This window comes from Channa argus, unplaced genomic scaffold (assembly GCF_033026475.1).
Source record: "Channa argus isolate prfri unplaced genomic scaffold, Channa argus male v1.0 Contig146, whole genome shotgun sequence".
Taxonomy (NCBI): Eukaryota; Metazoa; Chordata; class Actinopteri; order Anabantiformes; family Channidae; genus Channa; species Channa argus.
In genome coordinates this window covers 1-23,041 of record NW_027125365.1, presented here as the reverse complement: position 1 = coordinate 23,041, position 23,041 = coordinate 1, and the positions used below count along the sequence as shown (strand labels likewise).

The following is a 23,041-nucleotide window of genomic DNA, read 5'->3' as shown; positions in this document are numbered from 1 at the left end:
AACAACACATATGGCCAGGACCGTAACATGGTCTACTAGTAATGAAGCACGATGGTTGACAAACCAACAAAGTTGCAAAACAGCAATGAAAGAACAAAATTTGATGAAAATATAGAACAATTTCTATGAATAAATAGGCAGTAACACCAGCTTGTGCTGCCCGTAAACCCAAGCAAAATAGCTTACAGCACCTGGTATTCCCAGGCGGTCTTCCTGCCAAGTACTAACCAGGCCCAGCTCTATTTGGCTGCCGAGATCGGACGAGATCGGGCGCTTAGAGAGCGGTGTGGCCGTAAGCTGCATTTGACATCATCAACAGCTCTTAAAAACGCTGGAGAAGCAGAATGCATGACACTTGCTAAGAAGAAGATAAATGTGGCAAAGTACAAAGTACTATAACTGTACTGGTCTGTTATGCCCCTGTCCAGGGGGTCAGGGTGCAACATACAAAGATAAATTAGCATGTTCCCTCTCCGATCCCCAAACCAAAATCCAGGATCGAGATGTTCCAACAGAATGATATTTATTTTAAACGAAAGAAAGTGTCAAACAAAACATGACACTACAACTCAGGGCGAACCAAGGCCAACATAATAAACAAAATAAGCCATTTCCCACAGAAAGTGCTAGCTAGCCTGATAGAAATAAACAAACCAAAAGACAGTCGCTAACCCTAACTCCCTAATGTGAAAACAAGAGAAAACAATCAAAAGAAAATGGCAGTTCACCCCTACAGATTTAATACTATTTACAAAATATACAATTTATAAACAAAACCACGGCACAAAACCTAACAATTCAAAAATGCTAAATAAGGTTTGGAAACCAAGAACAGCAAACAGGTGCTGATGCCAGAAAGAGCCTCGCTAGCTGTTGGGAACCGTACTTTTAAAACTCCAGGAAGTGTAGGATGGACCAATCAGCTTCCTGTACTGCCCCCCAATCCGGCCAATCAGGCAGGGCACCTATAAGAACAAGAAAATAAAAACAACACATATGGCCAGGACCGTAACATGGTCTACTAGTAATGAAGCACGATGGTTGGCAAACCAATAAAGTAGCAAAACAGCAATGAAAGAACAAAATTTGATGAAAATATAGAACAATTTCTATGAATAAATAGGCAGTAACACCAGCTTGTGCTGCCCGTAAACCCAAGCAAAGAAGCTTACAGCACGTGGTATTCCCAGGCGTTCTTCCTACCAAGTACTAACAAGGCCCGGCCCTATTTGGCTGCCGAGATCGGACGGGATCGGGCGCTTAGAGAGCAGTGTGGCCGTAAGCTGCATTTGACATCATCAACAGCTCTTAAAAACGCTGGAGAAGCAGAATGCATGACACTTGCTAAGAAGAAGATAAATGTGGCAAAGTACAAAGTACTATAACTGTACTGGTCTGTTACGCCCCTGTCTAGGGGGTCAGGGTGCAACATACAAAGATAAATTAGCATGTTCCCTCTCCGATCCCCAAACCAAAATCCAGGATCGAGATGTTCCAACAGAATGATATTTATTTTAAACGAAAGAAAGTGTCAAACAAAACATGACACTACAACTCAGGGCGAACCAAGGCCAACATAATAAACAAAATAAGCCATTTCCCACAGAAAGTGCTAGCTAGCCTGATAGAAATAAACAAACCAAAAGACAGTCGCTAACCCTAACTCCCTAATGTGAAAACAAGAGAAAACAATCAAAAGAAAATGGCAGTTCACCCCTACAGATTTAATACTATTTACAAAATATACAATTTATAAACAAAACCACGGCACAAAACCTAACAATTCAAAAATGCTAAATAAGGTTTGGAAACCAAGAACAACAAACAGGTGCTGATGCCAGAAAGAGCCTCGCTAGCTGTTGGGAACCGTACTTTTAAAACTCCAGGAAGTGTAGGATGGACCAATCAGCTTCCTGTACTGCCCCCCAATCCGGCCAATCAGGCAGGGCACCTATAAGAACAAGAAAATAAAAACAACACATATGGCCAGGACCGTAACATGGTCTACTAGTAATGAAGCACGATGGTTGGCAAACCAATAAAGTAGCAAAACAGCAATGAAAGAACAAAATTTGATGAAAATATAGAACAATTTCTATGAATAAATAGGCAGTAACACCAGCTTGTGCTGCCCGTAAACCCAAGCAAAGAAGCTTACAGCACGTGGTATTCCCAGGCGTTCTTCCTACCAAGTACTAACAAGGCCCGGCCCTATTTGGCTGCCGAGATCGGACGGGATCGGGCGCTTAGAGAGCAGTGTGGCCGTAAGCTGCATTTGACATCATCAACAGCTCTTAAAAACGCTGGAGAAGCAGAATGCATGACACTTGCTAAGAAGAAGATAAATGTGGCAAAGTACAAAGTACTATAACTGTACTGGTCTGTTACGCCCCTGTCTAGGGGGTCAGGGTGCAACATACAAAGATAAATTAGCATGTTCCCTCTCCGATCCCCAAACCAAAATCCAGGATCGAGATGTTCCAACAGAATGATATTTATTTTAAACGAAAGAAAGTGTCAAACAAAACATGACACTACAACTCAGGGCGAACCAAGGCCAACATAATAAACAAAATAAGCCATTTCCCACAGAAAGTGCTAGCTAGCCTGATAGAAATAAACAAACCAAAAGACAGTCGCTAACCCTAACTCCCTAATGTGAAAACAGTCCAAAGAAAATGGCAGTTCACCCCTACAGATTTAATACTATTTACAAAATGTACAATTTATAAACAAAACCACGGCACAAAACCTAACAATTCAAAAATGCTAAATAAGGTTTGGAAACCAAGAACAGCAAACAGGTGCTGATGCCAGAAAGAGCCTCGCTAGCTGTTGGGAACCGTACTTTTAAAACTCCAGGAAGTGTAGGATGGACCAATCAGCTTCCTGTACTGCCCCCCAATCCGGCCAATCAGGCAGGGCACCTATAAGAACAAGAAAATAAAAACAACACATATAGCCAGGACCGTAACATGGTCTACTAGTAATGAAGCACGATGGTTGGCAAACCAATAAAGTAGCAAAACAGCAATGAAAGAACAAAATTTGATGAAAATATAGAACAATTTCTATGAATAAATAGGCAGTAACACCAGCTTGTGCTGCCCGTAAACCCAAGCAAAAAAGCTTACAGCACCTTTTATTCCCAGGCAGTCTTCCTACCTAGTACTAACCAGGCCCGGCTCTATTTGGCTGCCGAGATCGGACGAGATCGGGCGCTTAGAGAGCGGTGTGGCCGTAAGCTGCATAAAAACGTTTGAGAAGCAGAATGCATGAAACTTGCTAAGAAGAAGATAAATGTGGCAAAGTACAAAGTACTATAACTGTACTGGTCTGTTACGCCCCTGTCCAGGGGGTCAGGGTGCAACATACAAAGATAAATTAGCATGTTCCCTCTCCGATCCCCAAACCAAACTCCAGTATCGAGATGTTCCAACAGAATGATATTTATTTTAAACGAAAGAAAGTGTCAAACAAAACATGACACTACAACTCAGGGCGAACCAAGGCCAACATAATAAACAAAATAAACCATTTCCCACAGAAAGTGCTAGCTAGCCTGATAGAAATAAATAAACCAAAAGACAGTCGCTAACCCTAACTCCCTAATGTGAAAACAAGAGAAAATAATCAAAAGAAAATGGCTGTTCACCCCTAAAGATTTAATACTATTTACAAAATATACAATTTATAAACAAAACCACGGCACAAAACCTAACAATTCAAAAATGCTAAATAAGGTTTGGAAACCAAGAACAGCAAACAGGTGCTGCTGCCAGAAAGAGCCTCGCTAGCTGTTGGGAACCGTACTTTTAAAACTCCAGGAAGTGTAGGATGGACCAATCAGCTTCCTGTACTGCCCCCCAATCCGGCCAATCAGGCAGGGCACCTATAAGAACAAGAAAATAAAAACAACACATATGGCCAGGACCGTAACATGGTCTACTAGTAATGAAGCACGATGGTTGGCAAACCAATAAAGTAGCAAAACAGCAATGAAAGAACAAAATTTGATGAAAATATAGAACAATTTCTATGAATAAATAGGCAGTAACACCAGCTTGTGCTGCCCGTAAACCCAAGCAAAAAAGCTTACAGCACCTGGTATTCCCACGCGGTCTTCCTACCAAGTACTAACCAGGCCCGGCTCTATTTGGCTGCCGAGATCGGACGAGATCGGGCGCTTAGAGAGCGGTGTGGCCGTAAGCTGCATTTGACATCATCAACAGCTCTTAAAAACGCTGGAGAAGCAGAATGCATGACACTTCCTAAGAAGAAGATAAATGTGGCAAAGTACAAAGTACTATAACTGTACTGGTCTGTTACGCCCCTGTCTAGGGGGTCAGGGTGCAACATACAAAGATAAATTAGCATGTTCCCTCTCCGATCCCCAAACCAAAATCCAGGATCGAGATGTTCCAACAGAATGATATTTATTTTAAACGAAAGAAAGTGTCAAACAAAACATGACACTACAACTCAGGGCGAACCAAGGCCAACATAATAAACAAAATAAGCCATTTCCCACAGAAAGTGCTAGCTAGCCTGATAGAAATAAACAAACCCAAAGACAGTCGCTAACCCTAACTCCCAAATGTGAAAACAATCCAAAGAAAATGGCAGTTCACCCCAACAGATTTAATACTATTTACAAAATATACAATTTATAAACAAAACCACGGCATAAAACCTAACAATTCAAAAATGCTAAATAAAGTTTGGAAACCAAGAACAGCAAACAGGTGCTGCTGCCAGAAAGAGCCTCGCTAGCTGTTGGGAACCGTACTTTTAAAACTCCAGGAAGTGTAGGATGGACCAATCAGCTTCCTGTACTGCCCCCCAATCCAGCCAATCAGGCAGGGCACCTATAAGAACAAGAAAATAAAAACAACACATATGGCCAGGACCGTAACATGGTCTACTAGTAATGAAGCACGATGGTTGACAAACCAATAAAGTAGCAAAACAGTAATGAAAGAACAAAATTTGATGAAAATATAGAACAATTTCTATGAATAAATAGGCAGTAACACCAGCTTGTGCTGCCCGTAAACCCAAGCAAAAAAGCTTACAGCACCTGGTATTCCCACGCGGTCTTCCTACCAAGTACTAACCAGGCCCGGCTCTATTTGGCTGCCGAGATCGGACGAGATCGGGCGCTTAGAGAGCGGTGTGGCCGTAAGCTGCATTTGACATCATCAACAGCTCTTAAAAATGCTGGAGAAGCAGAATGCATGACACTTGCTAAGAAGAAGATAAATGTGGCAAAGTACAAAGTACTATAACTGTACTGGTCTGTTACGCCCCTGTCTAGGGGGTCAGGGTGCAACATACAAAGATAAATTAGCATGTTCCCTCTCCGATCCCCAAACCAAAATCCAGGATCGAGATGTTCCAACAGAATGATATTTATTTTAAACGAAAGAAAGTGTCAAACAAAACATGACACTACAACTCAGGGCGAACCAAGGCCAACATAATAAACAAAATAAGCCATTTCCCACAGAAAGTGCTAGCTAGCCTGATAGAAATAAACAAACCAAAAGACAGTCGCTAACCCTAACTCCCTAATGTGAAAACAGTCCAAAGAAAATGGCAGTTCACCCCTACAGATTTAATACTATTTACAAAATATACAATTTATAAACAAAACCACGGCACAAAACCTAACAATTCAAAAATGCTAAATAAGGTTTGGAAACCAAGTACAGCAAACAGGTGCTGCTGCCAGAAAGAGCCTCGCTAGCTGTTGGGAACCGTACTTTTAAAACTCCAGGAAGTGTAGGATGGACCAATCAGCTTCCTGTACTTCCCCAAAATCCGGCCAATCAGGCAGGGCACCTATAAGAACAAGAAAATAAAAACAACACATATGGCCAGGACCGTAACATGGTCTATTAGTAATGAAGCACGATGGTTGACAAACCAATAAAGTAGCAAAACAGCAATGAAAGAACAAAATTTGATGAAAATATAGAACAATTTCTATGAATAAATAGGCAGTAACACCAGCTTGTGCTGCCCGTAAACCCAAGCAAAAAAGCTTACAGCACCTGGTATTCCCAGGCGGTCTTCCTACCAAGTACTAACCAGGCCCGGCCCTATTTGGCTGCCGAGATCGGACGAGATCGGGCGCTTAGAGAGCGGTGTGGCCGTAAGCTGCATTTGACATCATCAACAGCTCTTAAAAACGCTAGACAAGCAGAATGCATGACACTTGTTAAGAAGAAGATAAATGTGGCAAAGTACAAAGTACTATAACGGTACTGGTCTGTTACGCCCCTGTCTAGGGGGTCAGGGTGCAACATACAAAGATAAATTAGCATGTTCCCTCTCTGATCCCCAAACCAAAATCCAGGATCGAGATGTTCCAACAGAATGATATTTATTTTAAACGAAAGAAAGTGTCAAACAAAACATGACACTACAACTCAGGGCGAACCAAGGCCAACATAATAAACAAAATAAGCCATTTCCCACAGAAAGTGCTAGCTAGCCTGATAGAAATAAACAAACCAAAAGACAGTCGCTAACCCTAACTCCCTAATGTGAAAACAGTCCAAAGAAAATGGCAGTTCACCCCTACAGATTTAATACTATTTATAAAATATACAATTTATAAACAAAACCACGGCACAAAACCTAACAATTCAAAAATGCTAAATAAGTTTTGGAAACCAAGAACAGCAAACAGGTGCTGATGCCAGAAAGAGCCTCGCTAGCTGTTGGGAACCGTACTTTTAAAACTCCAGCAAGTGTAGGATGGACCAATCAGCTTCCTGTACTGCCCCCCAATCCGGCCAATCAGGCAGGGCACCTATAAGAACAACAAAATAAAACAACACATATGGCCAGGACCGTAACATGGTCTACTAGTAATGAAGCACGATGGTTGACAAACCAACAAAGTTGCAAAACAGCAATGAAAGAACAAAATTTGATGAAAATATAGAACAATTTCTATGAATAAATAGGCAGTAACACCAGCTTGTGCTGCCCGTAAACCCAAGCAAAATAGCTTACAGCACCTGGTATTCCCAGGCGGTCTTCCTGCCAAGTACTAACCAGGCCCAGCTCTATTTGGCTGCCGAGATCGGACGAGATCGGGCGCTTAGAGAGCGGTGTGGCCGTAAGCTGCATTTGACATCATCAACAGCTCTTAAAAACGCTGGAGAAGCAGAATGCATGACACTTGCTAAGAAGAAGATAAATGTGGCAAAGTACAAAGTACTATAACTGTACTGGTCTGTTATGCCCCTGTCCAGGGGGTCAGGGTGCAACATACAAAGATAAATTAGCATGTTCCCTCTCCGATCCCCAAACCAAAATCCAGGATCGAGATGTTCCAACAGAATGATATTTATTTTAAACGAAAGAAAGTGTCAAACAAAACATGACACTACAACTCAGGGCGAACCAAGGCCAACATAATAAACAAAATAAGCCATTTCCCACAGAAAGTGCTAGCTAGCCTGATAGAAATAAACAAACCAAAAGACAGTCGCTAACCCTAACTCCCTAATGTGAAAACAAGAGAAAACAATCAAAAGAAAATGGCAGTTCACCCCTACAGATTTAATACTATTTACAAAATATACAATTTATAAACAAAACCACGGCACAAAACCTAACAATTCAAAAATGCTAAATAAGGTTTGGAAACCAAGAACAGCAAACAGGTGCTGATGCCAGAAAGAGCCTCGCTAGCTGTTGGGAACCGTACTTTTAAAACTCCAGGAAGTGTAGGATGGACCAATCAGCTTCCTGTACTGCCCCCCAATCCGGCCAATCAGGCAGGGCACCTATAAGAACAAGAAAATAAAAACAACACATATGGCCAGGACCGTAACATGGTCTACTAGTAATGAAGCACGATGGTTGGCAAACCAATAAAGTAGCAAAACAGCAATGAAAGAACAAAATTTGATGAAAATATAGAACAATTTCTATGAATAAATAGGCAGTAACACCAGCTTGTGCTGCCCGTAAACCCAAGCAAAGAAGCTTACAGCACGTGGTATTCCCAGGCGTTCTTCCTACCAAGTACTAACAAGGCCCGGCCCTATTTGGCTGCCGAGATCGGACGGGATCGGGCGCTTAGAGAGCAGTGTGGCCGTAAGCTGCATTTGACATCATCAACAGCTCTTAAAAACGCTGGAGAAGCAGAATGCATGACACTTGCTAAGAAGAAGATAAATGTGGCAAAGTACAAAGTACTATAACTGTACTGGTCTGTTACGCCCCTGTCTAGGGGGTCAGGGTGCAACATACAAAGATAAATTAGCATGTTCCCTCTCCGATCCCCAAACCAAAATCCAGGATCGAGATGTTCCAACAGAATGATATTTATTTTAAACGAAAGAAAGTGTCAAACAAAACATGACACTACAACTCAGGGCGAACCAAGGCCAACATAATAAACAAAATAAGCCATTTCCCACAGAAAGTGCTAGCTAGCCTGATAGAAATAAACAAACCAAAAGACAGTCGCTAACCCTAACTCCCTAATGTGAAAACAAGAGAAAACAATCAAAAGAAAATGGCAGTTCACCCCTACAGATTTAATACTATTTACAAAATATACAATTTATAAACAAAACCACGGCACAAAACCTAACAATTCAAAAATGCTAAATAAGGTTTGGAAACCAAGAACAACAAACAGGTGCTGATGCCAGAAAGAGCCTCGCTAGCTGTTGGGAACCGTACTTTTAAAACTCCAGGAAGTGTAGGATGGACCAATCAGCTTCCTGTACTGCCCCCCAATCCGGCCAATCAGGCAGGGCACCTATAAGAACAAGAAAATAAAAACAACACATATGGCCAGGACCGTAACATGGTCTACTAGTAATGAAGCACGATGGTTGGCAAACCAATAAAGTAGCAAAACAGCAATGAAAGAACAAAATTTGATGAAAATATAGAACAATTTCTATGAATAAATAGGCAGTAACACCAGCTTGTGCTGCCCGTAAACCCAAGCAAAGAAGCTTACAGCACGTGGTATTCCCAGGCGTTCTTCCTACCAAGTACTAACAAGGCCCGGCCCTATTTGGCTGCCGAGATCGGACGGGATCGGGCGCTTAGAGAGCAGTGTGGCCGTAAGCTGCATTTGACATCATCAACAGCTCTTAAAAACGCTGGAGAAGCAGAATGCATGACACTTGCTAAGAAGAAGATAAATGTGGCAAAGTACAAAGTACTATAACTGTACTGGTCTGTTACGCCCCTGTCTAGGGGGTCAGGGTGCAACATACAAAGATAAATTAGCATGTTCCCTCTCCGATCCCCAAACCAAAATCCAGGATCGAGATGTTCCAACAGAATGATATTTATTTTAAACGAAAGAAAGTGTCAAACAAAACATGACACTACAACTCAGGGCGAACCAAGGCCAACATAATAAACAAAATAAGCCATTTCCCACAGAAAGTGCTAGCTAGCCTGATAGAAATAAACAAACCAAAAGACAGTCGCTAACCCTAACTCCCTAATGTGAAAACAGTCCAAAGAAAATGGCAGTTCACCCCTACAGATTTAATACTATTTACAAAATGTACAATTTATAAACAAAACCACGGCACAAAACCTAACAATTCAAAAATGCTAAATAAGGTTTGGAAACCAAGAACAGCAAACAGGTGCTGATGCCAGAAAGAGCATCGCTAGCTGTTGGGAACCGTACTTTTAAAACTCCAGGAAGTGTAGGATGGACCAATCAGCTTCCTGTACTGCCCCCCAATCCGGCCAATCAGGCAGGGCACCTATAAGAACAAGAAAATAAAAACAACACATATGGCCAGGACCGTAACATGGTCTACTAGTAATGAAGCACGATGGTTGGCAAACCAATAAAGTAGCAAAACAGCAATGAAAGAACAAAATTTGATGAAAATATAGAACAATTTCTATGAATAAATAGGCAGTAACACCAGCTTGTGCTGCCCGTAAACCCAAGCAAAGAAGCTTACAGCACGTGGTATTCCCAGGCGGTCTTCCTACCAAGTACTAACAAGGCCCGGCCCTATTTGGCTGCCGAGATCGGACGGGATCGGGCACTTAGAGAGCAGTGTGGCCGAAAGCTGCATTTGACATCATCAACAGCTCTTAAAAACACTGGAGAAGCAGAATGCATGACACTTGCTAAGAAGAAGATAAATGTGGCAAAGTACAAAGTACTATAACTGTACTGGTCTGTTACGCCCCTGTCTAGGGGGTCAGGGTGCAACATACAAAGATAAATTAGCATGTTCCCTCTCCGATCCCCAAACCAAAATCCAGGATCGAGATGTTCCAACAGAATGATATTTATTTTAAACGAAAGAAAGTGTCAAACAAAACATGACACTACAACTCAGGGCGAACCAAGGCCAACATAATAAACAAAATAAGCCATTTCCCACAGAAAGTGCTAGCTAGCCTGATAGAAATAAACAAACCAAAAGACAGTCGCTAACCCTAACTCCCTAATGTGAAAACAGTCCAAAGAAAATGGCAGTTCACCCCTACAGATTTAATACTATTTACAAAATATACAATTTATAAACAAAACCACGGCACAAAACCTAACAATTCAAAAATGCTAAATAAGGTTTGGAAAGCAAGAACAGCAAACAGGTGCTGATGCCAGAAAGAGCCTCGCTAGCTGTTGGGAACCGTACTTTTAAAACTCCAGGAAGTGTAGGATGGACCAATCAGCTTCCTGTACTGCCCCCCAATCCGGCCAATCAGGCAGGGCACCTATAAGAACAAGAAAATAAAAACAACACATATGGCCAGGACCGTAACATGGTCTACTAGTAATGAAGCACGATGGTTGGCAAACCAATAAAGTAGCAAAACAGCAATGAAAGAACAAAATTTGATGAAAATATAGAACAATTTCTATGAATAAATAGGCAGTAACACCAGCTTGTGCTGCCCGTAAACCCAAGCAAAAAAGCTTACAGCACCTGGTATTCCCAGGCGGTCTTCCTACCAAGTACTAACCAGGCCCGGCCCTATTTGGCTGCCGAGATCGGACGAGATCGGGCGCTTAGAGAGCGGTGTGGCCGTAAGCTGCATTTGACATCATCAACAGCTCTTAAAAACGCTAGACAAGCAGAATGCATGACACTTGTTAAGAAGAAGATAAATGTGGCAAAGTACAAAGTACTATGACTGTACTGGTCTGTTACGCCCCTGTCTAGGGGGTCAGGGTGAAACATACAAAGATAAATTAGCATGTTCCCTCTCCGATCCCCAAACCAAAATCCAGGATTGAGATGTTCCAACAGAATGATATTTATTTTAAACGAAAGAAAGTGTCAAACAAAACATGACACTACAACTCAGGGCGAACCAAGGCCAACATAATAAACAAAATAAGCCATTTCCCACAGAAAGTGCTAGCTAGCCTGATAGAAATAAACAAACCAAAAGACAGTCGCTAACCCTAACTCCCTAATGTGAAAACAGTCCAAAGAAAATGGCAGTTCACCCCTACAGATTTAATACTATTTACAAAATATACAATTTATAAACAAAACCACGGCACAAAACCTAACAATTCAAAAATGCTAAATAAGGTTTGGAAACCAAGAACAGCAAACAGGTGCTGATGCCAGAAAGAGCCTCGCTAGCTGTTGGGAACCGTACTTTTAAAACTCCAGCAAGTGTAGGATGGACCAATCAGCTTCCTGTACTGCCCCCCAATCCGGCCAATCAGGCAGGGCACCTATAAGAACAACAAAATAAAACAACACATATGGCCAGGACCGTAACATGGTCTACTAGTAATGAAGCACGATGGTTGACAAACCAACAAAGTTGCAAAACAGCAATGAAAGAACAAAATTTGATGAAAATATAGAACAATTTCTATGAATAAATAGGCAGTAACACCAGCTTGTGCTGCCCGTAAACCCAAGCAAAATAGCTTACAGCACCTGGTATTCCCAGGCGGTCTTCCTGCCAAGTACTAACCAGGCCCAGCTCTATTTGGCTGCCGAGATCGGACGAGATCGGGCGCTTAGAGAGCGGTGTGGCCGTAAGCTGCATTTGACATCATCAACAGCTCTTAAAAACGCTGGAGAAGCAGAATGCATGACACTTGCTAAGAAGAAGATAAATGTGGCAAAGTACAAAGTACTATAACTGTACTGGTCTGTTATGCCCCTGTCCAGGGGGTCAGGGTGCAACATACAAAGATAAATTAGCATGTTCCCTCTCCGATCCCCAAACCAAAATCCAGGATCGAGATGTTCCAACAGAATGATATTTATTTTAAACGAAAGAAAGTGTCAAACAAAACATGACACTACAACTCAGGGCGAACCAAGGCCAACATAATAAACAAAATAAGCCATTTCCCACAGAAAGTGCTAGCTAGCCTGATAGAAATAAACAAACCAAAAGACAGTCGCTAACCCTAACTCCCTAATGTGAAAACAAGAGAAAACAATCAAAAGAAAATGGCAGTTCACCCCTACAGATTTAATACTATTTACAAAATATACAATTTATAAACAAAACCACGGCACAAAACCTAACAATTCAAAAATGCTAAATAAGGTTTGGAAACCAAGAACAGCAAACAGGTGCTGATGCCAGAAAGAGCCTCGCTAGCTGTTGGGAACCGTACTTTTAAAACTCCAGGAAGTGTAGGATGGACCAATCAGCTTCCTGTACTGCCCCCCAATCCGGCCAATCAGGCAGGGCACCTATAAGAACAAGAAAATAAAAACAACACATATGGCCAGGACCGTAACATGGTCTACTAGTAATGAAGCACGATGGTTGGCAAACCAATAAAGTAGCAAAACAGCAATGAAAGAACAAAATTTGATGAAAATATAGAACAATTTCTATGAATAAATAGGCAGTAACACCAGCTTGTGCTGCCCGTAAACCCAAGCAAAGAAGCTTACAGCACGTGGTATTCCCAGGCGTTCTTCCTACCAAGTACTAACAAGGCCCGGCCCTATTTGGCTGCCGAGATCGGACGGGATCGGGCGCTTAGAGAGCAGTGTGGCCGTAAGCTGCATTTGACATCATCAACAGCTCTTAAAAACGCTGGAGAAGCAGAATGCATGACACTTGCTAAGAAGAAGATAAATGTGGCAAAGTACAAAGTACTATAACTGTACTGGTCTGTTACGCCCCTGTCTAGGGGGTCAGGGTGCAACATACAAAGATAAATTAGCATGTTCCCTCTCCGATCCCCAAACCAAAATCCAGGATCGAGATGTTCCAACAGAATGATATTTATTTTAAACGAAAGAAAGTGTCAAACAAAACATGACACTACAACTCAGGGCGAACCAAGGCCAACATAATAAACAAAATAAGCCATTTCCCACAGAAAGTGCTAGCTAGCCTGATAGAAATAAACAAACCAAAAGACAGTCGCTAACCCTAACTCCCTAATGTGAAAACAAGAGAAAACAATCAAAAGAAAATGGCAGTTCACCCCTACAGATTTAATACTATTTACAAAATATACAATTTATAAACAAAACCACGGCACAAAACCTAACAATTCAAAAATGCTAAATAAGGTTTGGAAACCAAGAACAGCAAACAGGTGCTGATGCCAGAAAGAGCCTCGCTAGCTGTTGGGAACCGTACTTTTAAAACTCCAGGAAGTGTAGGATGGACCAATCAGCTTCCTGTACTGCCCCCCAATCCGGCCAATCAGGCAGGGCACCTATAAGAACAAGAAAATAAAAACAACACATATGGCCAGGACCGTAACATGGTCTACTAGTAATGAAGCACGATGGTTGGCAAACCAATAAAGTAGCAAAACAGCAATGAAAGAACAAAATTTGATGAAAATATAGAACAATTTCTATGAATAAATAGGCAGTAACACCAGCTTGTGCTGCCCGTAAACCCAAGCAAAGAAGCTTACAGCACGTGGTATTCCCAGGCGTTCTTCCTACCAAGTACTAACAAGGCCCGGCCCTATTTGGCTGCCGAGATCGGACGGGATCGGGCGCTTAGAGAGCAGTGTGGCCGTAAGCTGCATTTGACATCATCAACAGCTCTTAAAAACGCTGGAGAAGCAGAATGCATGACACTTGCTAAGAAGAAGATAAATGTGGCAAAGTACAAAGTACTATAACTGTACTGGTCTGTTACGCCCCTGTCTAGGGGGTCAGGGTGCAACATACAAAGATAAATTAGCATGTTCCCTCTCCGATCCCCAAACCAAAATCCAGGATCGAGATGTTCCAACAGAATGATATTTATTTTAAACGAAAGAAAGTGTCAAACAAAACATGACACTACAACTCAGGGCGAACCAAGGCCAACATAATAAACAAAATAAGCCATTTCCCACAGAAAGTGCTAGCTAGCCTGATAGAAATAAACAAACCAAAAGACAGTCGCTAACCCTAACTCCCTAATGTGAAAACAGTCCAAAGAAAATGGCAGTTCACCCCTACAGATTTAATACTATTTACAAAATGTACAATTTATAAACAAAACCACGGCACAAAACCTAACAATTCAAAAATGCTAAATAAGGTTTGGAAACCAAGAACAGCAAACAGGTGCTGATGCCAGAAAGAGCATCGCTAGCTGTTGGGAACCGTACTTTTAAAACTCCAGGAAGTGTAGGATGGACCAATCAGCTTCCTGTACTGCCCCCCAATCCGGCCAATCAGGCAGGGCACCTATAAGAACAAGAAAATAAAAACAACACATATGGCCAGGACCGTAACATGGTCTACTAGTAATGAAGCACGATGGTTGGCAAACCAATAAAGTAGCAAAACAGCAATGAAAGAACAAAATTTGATGAAAATATAGAACAATTTCTATGAATAAATAGGCAGTAACACCAGCTTGTGCTGCCCGTAAACCCAAGCAAAGAAGCTTACAGCACGTGGTATTCCCAGGCGGTCTTCCTACCAAGTACTAACAAGGCCCGGCCCTATTTGGCTGCCGAGATCGGACGGGATCGGGCGCTTAGAGAGCAGTGTGGCCGAAAGCTGCATTTGACATCATCAACAGCTCTTAAAAACACTGGAGAAGCAGAATGCATGACACTTGCTAAGAAGAAGATAAATGTGGCAAAGTACAAAGTACTATAACTGTACTGGTCTGTTACGCCCCTGTCTAGGGGGTCAGGGTGCAACATACAAAGATAAATTAGCATGTTCCCTCTCCGATCCCCAAACCAAAATCCAGGATCGAGATGTTCCAACAGAATGATATTTATTTTAAACGAAAGGAAGTGTCAAACAAAACATGACACTACAACTCAGGGCGAACCAAGGCCAACATAATAAACAAAATAAGCCATTTCCCACAGAAAGTGCTAGCTAGCCTGATAGAAATAAACAAACCAAAAGACAGTCGCTAACCCTAACTCCCTAATGTGAAAACAGTCCAAAGAAAATGGCAGTTCACCCCTACAGATTTAATACTATTTAAAAAATATACAATTTATAAACAAAACCACGGCACAAAACCTAACAATTCAAAAATGCTAAATAAGGTTTGGAAAGCAAGAACAGCAAACAGGTGCTGATGCCAGAAAGAGCCTCGCTAGCTGTTGGGAACCGTACTTTTAAAACTCCAGGAAGTGTAGGATGGACCAATCAGCTTCCTGTACTGCCCCCCAATCCGGCCAATCAGGCAGGGCACCTATAAGAACAAGAAAATAAAAACAACACATATGGCCAGGACCGTAACATGGTCTACTAGTAATGAAGCACGATGGTTGGCAAACCAATAAAGTAGCAAAACAGCAATGAAAGAACAAAATTTGATGAAAATATAGAACAATTTCTATGAATAAATAGGCAGTAACACCAGCTTGTGCTGCCCGTAAACCCAAGCAAAAAAGCTTACAGCACCTGGTATTCCCAGGCGGTCTTCCTACCAAGTACTAACCAGGCCCGGCCCTATTTGGCTGCCGAGATCGGACGAGATCGGGCGCTTAGAGTGCGGTGTGGCCGTAAGCTGCATTTGACATCATCAACAGCTCTTAAAAACGCTAGACAAGCAGAATGCATGACACTTGTTAAGAAGAAGATAAATGTGGCAAAGTACAAAGTACTATGACTGTACTGGTCTGTTACGCCCCTGTCTAGGGGGTCAGGGTGAAACATACAAAGATAAATTAGCATGTTCCCTCTCCGATCCCCAAACCAAAATCCAGGATCGAGATGTTCCAACAGAATGATATTTATTTTAAACGAAAGAAAGTGTCAAACAAAACATGACACTACAACTCAGGGCGAACCAAGGCCAACATAATAAACAAAATAAGCCATTTCCCACAGAAAGTGCTAGCTAGCCTGATAGAAATAAACAAACCAAAAGACAGTCGCTAACCCTAACTCCCTAATGTGAAAACAGTCCAAAGAAAATGGCAGTTCACCCCTACAGATTTAATACTATTTACAAAATATACAATTTATAAACAAAACCACGGCACAAAACCTAACAATTCAAAAATGCTAAATAAGGTTTGGAAACCAAGAACAGCAAACAGGTGCTGATGCCAGAAAGAGCCTCGCTAGCTGTTGGGAACCGTACTTTTAAAACTCCAGGAAGTGTAGGATGGACCAATCAGTTTCCTGTACTGCCCCCCAATCCGGCCAATCAGGCAGGGCACCTATAAGAACAAGAAAATAAAAATAACACATATGGCCAGGACCGTAACATGGTCTACTAGTAATGAAGCACGATGGTTGGCAAACCAATAAAGTAGCAAAACAGCAATGAAAGAACAAAATTTGATGAAAATATAGAACAATTTCTATGAATAAATAGGCAGTAACACCAGCTTGTGCTGCCCGTAAACCCAAGCAAAGAAGCTTACAGCACGTGGTATTCCCAGGCGGTCTTCCTACCAAGTACTAACAAGGCCCGGCCCTATTTGGCTGCCGAGATCGGACGGGATCGGGCGCTTAGAGAGCGGTGTGGCCGTAAGATGCATTTGACATCATCAACAGCTCTTAAAAACGCTAGAGAAGCAGAATGCATGACACTTGCTAAGAAGAAGATAAATGTGGCAAAGTACAAAGTACTATAACTGTACTGGTCTGTTACGCCCCTGTCTAGGGGCTCAGGGTGAAACATACAAAGATAAATTTGCATGTTCCCTCTCCGATCCTCAAACCAAAATCCAGGATTGAGATGTTCCAACAGAATGATATTTATTTTAAACGAAATAAAATGTCAAACAAAACATGACACTACAACTCAGGGCAAACCAAGGCCAACATAATAAACAAAATAAGCCATTTCCCACAGAAAGTGCTAGCTAGCCTGATAGAAATAAACAAACCAAAAGATAGTCGCTAACCCTAACTCCCTAATGTGAAAACAAGAGAAAACAATCAAAAGAAAATGGCTGTTCACCCCTACAGATTTAATACTATTTACAAAATATACAATTTATAAACAAACCCACGGCACAAAACCTAACAATTCAAAAATGCTAAATAAGGTTTGGAAAGCAAGAACAGCAAACAGGTGCTGCTGCCAGAAAGAGCCTCGCTAGCTGTTGGGAACCGTACTTTTAAAACTCCAGGAAGTGTAGGATGGACCAATCAGCTTCCTTTACTTCCCCCAAATCCGGCCAATCAGGCAGGGCACGTATAAGAACAAGAAAATAAAAACAACACATATGGCCAGGACGGTAACATGGTCTATTAGTAATGAAGCACGATGGTTGACAAACCAATAAAGTAGCAAAACAGCAATGAAAGAACAAAATTTGATGAAAATATAGAACAATTTCTATGAATAAATAGGCAGTAACACCAGCTTGTGCTGCCCGTAAACCCAAGCAAAAAAGCTTACAGCACCTGGTATTCCCAGGCGTTCTTCCTACCAAGTACTAACCAGGCCCGGCCCTATTTGGCTGCCGAGATCGGACGAGATCGGGCGCTTAGAGAGCGGTGTGGCCGTAAACTGCACTTGACATCATCAACAGCTCTTAAGAACGCTAGAGAAGCAGAATGCATGACACTTGCTAAGAAGAAGATAAATGTGGCAAAGTACAAAGTACTATGACTGTACTGGTCTGTTACGCCCCTGTCTAGGGGGTCAGGCTGAAACATACAAAGATAAATTAGCATGTTCCCTCTCCGATCCCCAAACCAAAATCCAGGATCGAGATGTTCCAACAGAATGATATTTATTTTAAACGAAAGAAAGTGTCAAACAAAACATGACACTACAACTCAGGGCGAACCAAGGCCAACATAATAAACAAAATAAGCCATTTCCCACAGAAAGTGCTAGCTAGCCTGATAGAAATAAACAAACCAAAAGACAGTCGCTAACCCTAACTCCCTAATGTGAAAACAGTCCAAAGAAAATGGCAGTTCACCCCTACAGATTTAATACTATTTACAAAATATACAATTTATAAACAAAACCACGGCACAAAACCTAACAATTCAAAAATGCTAAATAAGGTTTGGAAACCAAGAACAGCAAACAGGTGCTGATGCCAGAAAGAGCCTCGCTAGCTGTTGGGAACCGTACTTTTAAAACTCCAGGAAGTGTAGGATGGACCAATCAGCTTCCTGTACTGCCCCCCAATCCGGCCAATCAGGCAGGGCACCTATAAGAACAAGAAAATAAAAACAACACATATGGCCAGGACCGTAACATGGTCTACTAGTAATGAAGCACGATGGTTGGCAAACCAATAAAGTAGCAAAACAGCAATGAAAGAACAAAATTTGATGAAAATATAGAACAATTTCTATGAATAAATAGGCAGTAACACCAGCTTGTGCTGCCCGTAAACCCAAGCAAAGAAGCTTACAGCACGTGGTATTCCCAAGCGGTCTTCCTACCAAGTACTAACAAGGCCCGGCCCTATTTGGCTGCCGAGATCGGACGGGATCGGGCGCTTAGAGAGCAGTGTGGCCGAAAGCTGCATTTGACATCATCAACAGCTCTTAAAAACACTGGAGAAGCAGAATGCATGACACTTGCTAAGAAGAAGATAAATGTGGCAAAGTACAAAGTACTATAACTGTACTGGTCTGTTACGCCCCTGTCTAGGGGGTCAGGGTGCAACATACAAAGATAAATTAGCATGTTCCCTCTCCGATCCCCAAACCAAAATCCAGGATCGAGATGTTCCAACAGAATGATATTTATTTTAAACGAAAGAAAGTGTCAAACAAAACATGACACTACAACTCAGGGCGAACCAAGGCCAACATAATAAACAAAATAAGCCATTTCCCACAGAAAGTGCTAGCTAGCCTGATAGAAATAAACAAACCAAAAGACAGTCGCTAACCCTAACTCCCTAATGTGAAAACAGTCCAAAGAAAATGGCAGTTCACCCCTACAGATTTAATACTATTTACAAAATATACAATTTATAAACAAAACCACGGCACAAAACCTAACAATTCAAAAATGCTAAATAAGGTTTGGAAAGCAAGAACAGCAAACAGGTGCTGATGCCAGAAAGAGCCTCGCTAGCTGTTGGGAACCGTACTTTTAAAACTCCAGGAAGTGTAGGATGGACCAATCAGCTTCCTGTACTGCCCCCCAATCCGGCCAATCAGGCAGGGCACCTATAAGAACAAGAAAATAAAAACAACACATATGGCCAGGACCGTAACATGGTCTACTAGTAATGAAGCACGATGGTTGGCAAACCAATAAAGTAGCAAAACAGCAATGAAAGAACAAAATTTGATGAAAATATAGAACAATTTCTATGAATAAATAGGCAGTAACACCAGCTTGTGCTGCCCGTAAACCCAAGCAAAAAAGCTTACAGCACCTGGTATTCCCAGGCGGTCTTCCTACCAAGTACTAACCAGGCCCGGCCCTATTTGGCTGCCGAGATCGGACGAGATCGGGCGAGACCGGGCGCTTAGAGAGCGGTGTGGCCGTAAGCTGCATTTGACATCATCAACAGCTCTTAAAAACGCTAGACAAGCAGAATGCATGACACTTGTTAAGAAGAAGATAAATGTGGCAAAGTACAAAGTACTATGACTGTACTGGTCTGTTACGCCCCTGTCTAGAGGGTCAGGGTGAAACATACAGAGATAAATTAGCATGTTCCCTCTCCGATCCCCAAACCAAAATCCAGGATTGAGATGTTCCAACAGAATGATATTTATTTTAAACGAAAGAAAGTGTCAAACAAAACATGACACTACAACTCAGGGCGAACCAAGGCCAACATAATAAACAAAATAAGCCATTTCCCACAGAAAGTGCTAGCTAGCCTGATAGAAATAAACAAACCAAAAGACAGTCGCTAACCCTAACTCCCTAATGTGAAAACAGTCCAAAGAAAATGGCAGTTCACCCCTACAGATTTAATACTATTTACAAAATATACAATTTATAAACAAAACCACGGCACAAAACCTAACAATTCAAAAATGCTAAATAAGGTTTGGAAAGCAAGAACAGCAAACAGGTGCTGATGCCAGAAAGAGCCTCGCTAGCTGTTGGGAACCGTACTTTTAAAACTCCAGGAAGTGTAGGATGGACCAATCAGCTTCCTGTACTGCCCCCCAATCCGGCCAATCAGGCAGGGCACCTATAAGAACAAGAAAATAAAAACCACACATATGGCCAGGACCGTAACATGGTCTACTAGTAATGAAGCACGATGGTTGGCAAACCAATAAAGTAGCAAAACAGCAATGAAAGAACAAAATTTGATGAAAATATAGAACAATTTCTATGAATAAATAGGCAGTAACACCAGCTTGTGCTGCCCGTAAACCCAAGCAAAGAAGCTTACAGCACGTGGTATTCCCAGGCGGTCTTCCTACCAAGTACTAACAAGGCCCGGCCCTATTTGGCTGCCGAGATCGGACGGGATCGGGCGCTTAGAGAGCAGTGTGGCCGAAAGCTGCATTTGACATCATCAACAGCTCTTAAAAACACTGGAGAAGCAGAATGCATGACACTTGCTAAGAAGAAGATAAATGTGGCAAAGTACAAAGTACTATAACTGTATTGGTCTGTTACGCCCCTGTCTAGGGGGTCAGGGTGCAACATACAAAGATAAATTAGCATGTTCCCTCTCCGATCCCCAAACCAAAATCCAGGATCGAGATGTTCCAACAGAATGATATTTATTTTAAACGAAAGAAAGTGTCAAACAAAACATGACACTACAACTCAGGGCGAACCAAGGCCAACATAATAAACAAAATAAGCCATTTCCCACAGAAAGTGCTAGCTAGCCTGATAGAAATAAACAAACCAAAAGACAGTCGCTAACCCTAACTCCCTAATGTGAAAACAGTCCAAAGAAAATGGCAGTTCACCCCTACAGATTTAATACTATTTACAAAATATACAATTTATAAACAAAACCACGGCACAAAACCTAACAATTCAAAAATGCTAAATAAGGTTTGGAAACCAAGAACAGCAAACAGGTGCTGCTGCCAGAAAGAGCCTCGCTAGCTGTTGGGAACCGTACTTTTAAAACTCCAGGAAGTGTAGGATGGACCAATCAGCTTCCTGTACTTCTCCAAAATCCGGCCAATCAGGCAGGGCACCTATAAGAACAAGAAAATAAAAACAACACATATGGCCAGGACCGTAACATGGTCTATTAGTAATGAAGCACGATGGTTGACAAACCAATAAAGTAGCAAAACAGCAATGAAAGAACAAAATTTGATGAAAATATAGAACAATTTCTATGAATAAATAGGCAGTAACACCAGCTTCTGCTGCCCGTAAACCCAAGCAAAAAAGCTTACAGCACCTGGTATTCCCAGGCGGTCTTCCTACCAAGTACTAACCAGGCCCGGCCCTATTTGGCTGCCGAGATCGGACGAGATCGGGCGCTTAGAGAGCGGTATGGCCGTAAGCTGCATTTGACATCATCAACAGCTCTTAAAAACGCTAGACAAGCAGAATGCATGACACTTGTTAAGAATAAGATAAATGTGGCAAAGTACAAAGTACTATGACTGTACTGGTCTGTTACGCCCCTGTCTAGGGGGTCAGGGTGAAACATACAAAGATAAATTAGCATGTTCCCTCTCCGATCCCCAAACCAAAATCCAGGATTGAGATGTTCCAACAGAATGATATTTATTTTAAACGAAAGAAAGTGTCAAACAAAACATGACACTACAACTCAGGGCGAACCAAGGCCAACATAATAAACAAAATAAGCCATTTCCCACAGAAAGTGCTAGCTAGCCTGATAGAAATAAACAAACCAAAAGACAGTCGCTAACCCTAACTCCCTAATGTGAAAACAGTCCAAAGAAAATGGCAGTTCACCCCTACAGATTTAATACTATTTACAAAATATACAATTTATAAACAAAACCACGGCAAAAAACCTAACAATTCAAAAATGCTAAATAAGGTTTGGAAACCAAGAACAGCAAACAGGTGCTGATGCCAGAAAGAGCCTCGCTAGCTGTTGGGAACCGTACTTTTAAAACTCCAGGAAGTGTAGGATGGACCAATCAGTTTCCTGTACTGCCCCCCAATCCGGCCAATCAGGCAGGACACCTATAAGAACAAGAAAATAAAAACAACACATATGGCCAAGACCGTAACATGGTCTACTAGTAATGAAGCACGATGGTTGGCAAACCAATAAAGTAGCAAAACAGCAATGAAAAAACAAAATTTGATGAAAATATAGAACAATTTCTATGAATAAATAGGCAGTAACACCAGCTTGTGCTGCCCGTAAACCCAAGCAAAGAAGCTTACAGCACGTGGTATTCCCAGGCGGTCTTCCTACCAAGTACTAACAAGGCCCGGCCCTATTTGGCTGCCGAGATCGGACGGGATCGGGCGCTTAGAGAGCAGTGTGGCCGTAAGATGCATTTGACATCATCAACAGCTCTTAAAAACGCTAGAGAAGCAGAATGCATGACACTTGCTAAGAAGAAGATAAATGTGGCAAAGTACAAAGTACTATAACTGTACTGGTCTGTTACGCCCCTGTCTAGGGGCTCAGGGTGAAACATACAAAGATAAATTTGCATGTTCCCTCTCCGATCCTCAAACCAAAATCCAGGATTGAGATGTTCCAACAGAATGATATTTA

General features: G+C 41.8%; 1 non-coding gene and 23 pseudogenes across 1 annotated transcript; all 24 read right to left on the bottom strand.

Annotated features, from left to right (window-relative positions):
- Nucleotides 1-179: 179 nt before the first annotated feature.
- Nucleotides 180-298, bottom strand: LOC137122215 (5S ribosomal RNA; annotated as a pseudogene).
- An 867-nt stretch (nt 299-1,165) lies between these two features.
- Nucleotides 1,166-1,284, bottom strand: LOC137122219 (5S ribosomal RNA; annotated as a pseudogene).
- An 867-nt stretch (nt 1,285-2,151) lies between these two features.
- LOC137122218 (5S ribosomal RNA) lies at nt 2,152-2,270 on the bottom strand (annotated as a pseudogene).
- An 857-nt stretch (nt 2,271-3,127) lies between these two features.
- Nucleotides 3,128-3,246, bottom strand: LOC137122194 (5S ribosomal RNA; annotated as a pseudogene).
- An 846-nt stretch (nt 3,247-4,092) lies between these two features.
- LOC137122173 (5S ribosomal RNA) lies at nt 4,093-4,211 on the bottom strand (annotated as a pseudogene).
- An 857-nt stretch (nt 4,212-5,068) lies between these two features.
- Nucleotides 5,069-5,187, bottom strand: LOC137122172 (5S ribosomal RNA; annotated as a pseudogene).
- Nucleotides 5,188-6,044: 857 nt separating this feature from the next.
- Nucleotides 6,045-6,163, bottom strand: LOC137122178 (5S ribosomal RNA; annotated as a pseudogene).
- Nucleotides 6,164-7,019: 856 nt separating this feature from the next.
- On the bottom strand, nt 7,020-7,138 carry LOC137122204 (5S ribosomal RNA; annotated as a pseudogene).
- Nucleotides 7,139-8,005: 867 nt separating this feature from the next.
- LOC137122217 (5S ribosomal RNA) lies at nt 8,006-8,124 on the bottom strand (annotated as a pseudogene).
- An 867-nt stretch (nt 8,125-8,991) lies between these two features.
- Nucleotides 8,992-9,110, bottom strand: LOC137122216 (5S ribosomal RNA; annotated as a pseudogene).
- Nucleotides 9,111-9,967: 857 nt separating this feature from the next.
- LOC137122212 (5S ribosomal RNA) lies at nt 9,968-10,086 on the bottom strand (annotated as a pseudogene).
- Nucleotides 10,087-10,943: 857 nt separating this feature from the next.
- LOC137122177 (5S ribosomal RNA) lies at nt 10,944-11,062 on the bottom strand (annotated as a pseudogene).
- Nucleotides 11,063-11,918: 856 nt separating this feature from the next.
- Nucleotides 11,919-12,037, bottom strand: LOC137122193 (5S ribosomal RNA; annotated as a pseudogene).
- Nucleotides 12,038-12,904: 867 nt separating this feature from the next.
- On the bottom strand, nt 12,905-13,023 carry LOC137122214 (5S ribosomal RNA; annotated as a pseudogene).
- Nucleotides 13,024-13,890: 867 nt separating this feature from the next.
- On the bottom strand, nt 13,891-14,009 carry LOC137122213 (5S ribosomal RNA; annotated as a pseudogene).
- An 857-nt stretch (nt 14,010-14,866) lies between these two features.
- LOC137122208 (5S ribosomal RNA) lies at nt 14,867-14,985 on the bottom strand (annotated as a pseudogene).
- Nucleotides 14,986-15,842: 857 nt separating this feature from the next.
- LOC137122186 (5S ribosomal RNA) lies at nt 15,843-15,961 on the bottom strand (annotated as a pseudogene).
- Nucleotides 15,962-16,818: 857 nt separating this feature from the next.
- LOC137122199 (5S ribosomal RNA) lies at nt 16,819-16,937 on the bottom strand (annotated as a pseudogene).
- An 867-nt stretch (nt 16,938-17,804) lies between these two features.
- LOC137122192 (5S ribosomal RNA) lies at nt 17,805-17,923 on the bottom strand (annotated as a pseudogene).
- Nucleotides 17,924-18,780: 857 nt separating this feature from the next.
- Nucleotides 18,781-18,899, bottom strand: LOC137122209 (5S ribosomal RNA; annotated as a pseudogene).
- Nucleotides 18,900-19,756: 857 nt separating this feature from the next.
- On the bottom strand, nt 19,757-19,885 carry LOC137122198 (5S ribosomal RNA; annotated as a pseudogene).
- Nucleotides 19,886-20,742: 857 nt separating this feature from the next.
- On the bottom strand, nt 20,743-20,861 carry LOC137122207 (5S ribosomal RNA; annotated as a pseudogene).
- Nucleotides 20,862-21,718: 857 nt separating this feature from the next.
- LOC137122180 (5S ribosomal RNA) lies at nt 21,719-21,837 on the bottom strand. The gene has a single exon (XR_010913737.1). It is a non-coding gene; the product is annotated as a 5S ribosomal RNA (ribosomal RNA).
- An 857-nt stretch (nt 21,838-22,694) lies between these two features.
- On the bottom strand, nt 22,695-22,813 carry LOC137122206 (5S ribosomal RNA; annotated as a pseudogene).
- Nucleotides 22,814-23,041: the final 228 nt, after the last annotated feature.